This window comes from Xyrauchen texanus, chromosome 38, assembly GCF_025860055.1.
Source record: "Xyrauchen texanus isolate HMW12.3.18 chromosome 38, RBS_HiC_50CHRs, whole genome shotgun sequence".
Taxonomy (NCBI): domain Eukaryota; kingdom Metazoa; phylum Chordata; class Actinopteri; order Cypriniformes; family Catostomidae; genus Xyrauchen; species Xyrauchen texanus.
In genome coordinates this window covers 8,792,711-8,798,710 of record NC_068313.1, presented here as the reverse complement: position 1 = coordinate 8,798,710, position 6,000 = coordinate 8,792,711, and positions in this window count along the sequence as shown.

The following is a 6,000-nucleotide window of genomic DNA, read 5'->3' as shown; positions in this document are numbered from 1 at the left end:
GTAAATGTTCTTGCTTTTATTTGTTAATATATGAATCAATAAAAAAACAACTTATACAAAAAACCGTTTTGGAATAATGTACAGATTTTGCTATTATGGAATGAAATTGGTACTTTTAATCACCAAAGTGGCATTCAACTGATCACAATGTATAGTTAGAACATTAATAATGTGAAAAATGACTACTACAATTTGAAAAAAAATTGTAATCAAAGAAATCCTCCATGTGCAGCAATGAGAGTTTTGCAGATCCTTGGCATTCTTGCTGTAAGTTTGTCCAGATACTCAGGTTTCACCCCACGCTTCCTGTAGCACTTGTCATAGATTTGGCTGTCTTATCGGGCACTTTTCACACACCTTACAGTCTAGCTGATCCCACAAAAGCTCAATGGGGTTAAGATCCATAACACTCTTTTCCAATTATCTTTTGTCCAATGTCTGTGTTTCTTTGCTCACTCGTACCTTTACTCTTTGTTTTCCTGTTTCAAAAGTGGCTTTTTCTTTGCAATTATTCCCATAAGGCCTGCACCCCTGAGTCTTCTATTTACTGTTTTACATAAAACTGGTATTGAGCAGGTAGAATTCAATGAAGCTGTCAGCTGAGGACATGTGAGGCAACTATTTCTCAAACTAGAGACTCTGATGTACTTATCCTCTTGTTTAGTTGTACAGCTTGCCTTTCACGTCTCTTTCTGACCTTGTTAGAACCAGTTGCCCTTTGTCTTTGAAGACTGTAGTGTACACCTTTGCATGAAATCTTCAAACATTTTATAGTCTTCATTCCTTTTTTGCCATTTTTGACCTAATATTGATCTTATGCCAGTCTATTGCATACTGTGGCAACTCAAAAACACAAAGACCATGTTAAACTTCATTTAACGAAACTATCTTTCAGATGTGTTTGATATAATAGTGTGGAGCGGAGGGGGGCGGGGCCGGGTCGGAATATCACGTGCCCGGTCCCCAATCGGCCTGATGAGGCGCGCGAGGGATAAAGGCGGTCGGTGACGATGGTTCGAGAGAGAGAGAATTACGGACATGTCTGTCATGTTTGTTTATGTTTGTGCTTTTGGTTTGAGTTTTCATTAAATATTATTAAGCCGGTTCTCCCTCCTCCTTGCCCATCCTTTAACAGTGTTACAAATAGCAAGTGATTTTCTAGTACCAAATTAGCAATTTAACATGATTACTCAAGTATAAGGTGTTGGAGTGATGGCTGCTGGAAATGGGGCCTGTCTAGATTGGATCAAAAATAATTTTTTTTCAAATAGTGACGGTGCTGTTTTTACATCAGTAATGTCCTGACCATACTTTGTGTTCAGTTGAATGCCATTTTGGTAAATTCAAGTACCAATTTTCTTCTGAAACAGCAAAATCAAACATTATTCCAAACTTTTGGCCAGCAGTGTACTTAGTGTAGTATGTCCAGATTGGCTAGCATCACCACCGCATGTATCCATCTTATCAGTTGCTTTTGTTCCTCCCTTCCTATTATGATACAAAGAGAAGGCTCTGTGCTATTTAACTACCCTATCGGATAGTAGTCATTGTTTGCACGTGCGAATCAGCAGCACTGCATGTTGGTATATATTTTCCCATAACGTCAGCTACCTGATGCAGCGTAGAGAGACTAAATTGAATGGAAATGCTAAGGTTACATCTGGTTACAAGAGGCTGGCTGTGCTACTGAATTCTCGCTGTAGGGGCTGAGTATCACTCTACACCTTTCAATTGAATATTCTGATAAGATAGTGCTATGTCCCGCCAGGCCCGATCAAACTCCCGACTGGGCCCCTGATAAATGATATCTAATGGACCCCTCCATCTGGCTGAGTGGAGGGAGGGGTGGGTTGTGGATTGTGATGCACCTGCCAGTATATATTGGAGGGCAATTTGTCAAGGGCAATATGCGCACGTGATCTCTCATAGCACTATCGTGGGTGTTCATCTATCACTCTTGGGCCCCCTCAGTGGCTGGACCCCTCAAAGCTGTCCCCTTTTTACACCCTTATGGGTGGGCCTGTGTCACGCTATATGTATGTGCAATAACATTCGTGAAGGAGGCGGAGCAAAAAGCACTAGCTGCCAATTAAAATTTAACTATCTCAGAGATCCCATAGCGACATCTACTCATAGCATCTCGTTCCCTTTTTTCAGGGAACCAAGGTTACAGTCATAACCTTACCATTTTCTGGGAATATCTTACTTTAAGTGACTGATAAATTAAGAAAGCAGAAGAACAGTTATAAATCTTTTTTTATTCTCACTGAAGCTGCTGATAAACATGATTTTTTTTTTTAAAAGTAAGCCTTATAAAGTCAATTTATTTACAAGGTGCCCCTGTTCTCATTTTGACCATCTATGACAGGGTATCAAGGAGAAATGAAAGAGTAAGTCGTTTAGTCTGTCACCCTTCCTGCATTCTTTATCCTTGAGTATGACAGATCTCCAACAGAAGAGGGCGACATGTTAACAAATACAGTTGGTAGAACTCCTACCAAAATTGAGTTTCGTGTTCCTCGTGTTGTGAACTGCAGTGTGTCTTTGAAACTGAAATGAATATATGATAGATTATATAACTAAGATTAAATCACATTTGCACTAATAAGAAATTAATTAGCAAGGAACAAACAAACAGCAGATGCACTGAATGAGAGACTGTGCAGTTGCATCAGATTAACCAGGGTTCCTGGCAGGCCTTGATTGTGCTCAAGGTGAGAGATGAGGATGGCAGCAGACAGGGCTATCACCAGACATATTTGTGCAGTGACCTTGCTTTCCATCTGGTGAAAGTGAGAGTGAATACAGGAAATGAGTGGTAAGTTATGTATGGAGGCATAAAAGTTACAGCTTTCAACTACTGATCACAGAGTGCGTTGACATTAAGATTGTGTTTTAAATAAAAAATCTTCAATGCCGCTGGTATTCTTTGATTAGAGCAAAGCCACAAGTTTCTATCAAGATAAATACATTTTCAAATATATAAAGCCACTTGTTACCAAATATACTGTGGTGACCAAAAGTCTGACACCACATTGAAATGGACTTATTTAAATTTTTTACCTGGAAATAAAGAGAAAGTTATGGTGTTTTGAAAAATGCTAAACAAAGAAAAGTTATGAAGTAAAATTATGAAACACATACATTATGCTGTATCTTTAGGTCACTAATCAAATTAAACACATTTATGACATCTACCATGTTAACTCCAATGAGGTGCTCTTTAGGACATTCTTAAATCATACTGGGATAACATGGATTATCAGGTTTTGTAAAAACACATGGAGTGCATTACGTCAATAAAGCAAAAGATAAGAAACTCTGAAATGAATGTTCAATTTTCAATTCAACTTTTATTCAAATTGTTATGCTGATCATATACACTCACCTAAAGGATTATTAGGAACACCTGTTCAATTTGTCATTAATGCAATTATCTAATCAACCAATCACATGGCAGTTGCTTCAATGCATTTAGGGGTGTGGTCCTGGTCAAGACAATCTCCTGAACTCCAAACTGAATGTCAGAATGGGAAAGAAAGGTGATTTAAGCAATTTTGAGCGTGGCATGGTTGTTGGTTCCAGACGGGCCGGTCTGAGTATTTCACAATCTGCTCAGTTACTGGGATTTTCACGCACAACCATTTCTAGGGTTTACAAAGAATGGTGTGAAAAGGGAAAAACATCCAGTATGCGGCAGTCCTGTGGGCGAAAATGCCTTGTTGATGCTAGCGGTCAGAGGAGAATGGGCCGACTGATTCAAGCTGATAGAAGAGCAACTTTGCCTGAAATAACCACTCGTTACAACCGAGGTATGCAGCAAAGCATTTGTGAAGCCACAACACGCAGAACCTTGAGGCGGATGGGCTACAACAGCAGAAGACCCCACCGGGTACCACTCATCTCCACTACAAATAGGAAAAAGAGGCTACAATTTGCAAGAGCTCACCAAACTTGGACCGTTGAAGACTGGAAAAATGTTGCCTGGACTGATGAGTCTCGATTTCTGTTGAGACATTCAGATGGTAGAGTCAGAATTTGGCATAAACAGAATGAGAACATGGATCCATCATGCCTTGTTACCACTGTGCAGGCTGGTGGTGGTGGTGTAATGGTGTGGGGGATGTTTTCTTGGCACACTTTAGACCCCTTAGTGCCAATTGGGCATCGTTTAAATGCCACGGCCTACCTGAGCATTGTTTCTGACCATGTCCATCCCTTTATGGCTACCATGTACCCATCCTCTGATGGCTACTTCCAGCAGGATAATGCACCATGTCACAAAGCTCAAATCATTTCAAATTGGTTTCTTGAACATGACAATGAGTTCACTGTACTAAAATGGCCCCCACAGTCACCAGATCTCAACCCAATAGAGCATCTTTGGGATGTGGTGGAACGGGAGCTTCGTGCCCTGGATGTGCATCCCACAAATCTCCATCAACTGCAAGATGCTATCCTATCAATATGGGCCAACATTTCTAAAGAATGCTTTCAGTTCCTTGTTGAATCAATGCCACGTAGAATTAAGGCAGTTCTGAAGGTGAAAGGGGGTCAAACACAGTATTAGTATGGTGTTCCTAATAATCCTTTAGGTGAGTGTAATTTATAATTGTATGTGTAGTATTAAATCAGAAAAATACAAAATAGAAGCATTTTCACTAGTGGTGACCTTTGAACCCAAAATATTGTGGAGCCCAGGCCTCTTACCTCCCCTTACCCCGGGTACAGAATACAGTACTCTACTGTACACCATAGAGGACCTTATATGGCACTATGATCCTGGTTGTCCCCTCTAACGACAATCCACGATATTAAGAGAAAAAAATAGGTTCAGATGATGATAATGTTCGGAATTGCATAGAACCATACTACTCTCAAGGTGCTAATATACTTCTAGCAAAATCGAAGAAAGAATGGGTATGAGGTCATTTTCAAAACATCTGGCCAAAAAGGTGTTTCTGAGTATGTTGCAGTGGTTCGAAACAGCGTGTCAGTGCAAACTTTTAGGAAAATTCGTACCAGCTATTCAACACCATCTTACTTTCATTGGTCAATGTAATCGGTTGATGTGACCCAGTGCTCCATCTACTTTGACAGCAAACATTTTTCCAAGTTCCTTTGGTCAATCAGTCGAGATCAGTCAACACTGAACACAATGGAGTGCTGAGTTGCCAAGCTGGTGCAAACTTTCAAATGCACGTGATGTGTTGCTGCAAGCTTTAGTGCGATAGCCAAACTCAGTTTAACTCTTACATTACAAATAATGTACATATTTACACATTGTGGGGTGATGGTAAAGCATTAAACTCACATTTGTAATGTGCTGTCTTGACAAGAGTTTCCCTAGTTGCCACATTCACCAATAATTACAACTGTTTTTCAGACCAGTGTTGCATTTAGGTAACCCCGTTCCCTTCCGCTACGTAGGCAAGCGGTGACCGCATCCAACATTCCATACTTTTCTTGTTTTTTTTTAGTTGAAGAATTTCATCATCCGGGTACTCGTAATACTCATAATTTTTTCACTGCATTTTGAGTGTGAACACACTACTTGAACTACTAACACTACAAATGGCATAAAATAGTGCAGAAGTATGCTTTTTGGGAAGCAGCTTTTGTCTGCAGTCTGCAAGACATTTAAACATCTGCCATCCATTTATACACCCATATTTGCAGTAGTATCAATGTCATTCTTAAAACAAGTATAGAAGTTATATTTTAAACAAACATAAAAACCTTTTTCATGATCTTACGTATGTGGATTCTTTTGACAAAGTTAATCATAAAGTAGTGGTGATAACCGGTGCATATTATGGCCATATTAGCAATCGTGCCATGAATGCAGAAAGTAAACATGACAAATGACACATTATCTACTGCATATACAGTAGTAGTCGACCAATATGTGTTTTTTAATGGCCGGTGCCGATATCCAGAGAGCCGGGTGGCCGATAGGCCGATACAATGCCGATATATCACACAATTGAATATAGTAAA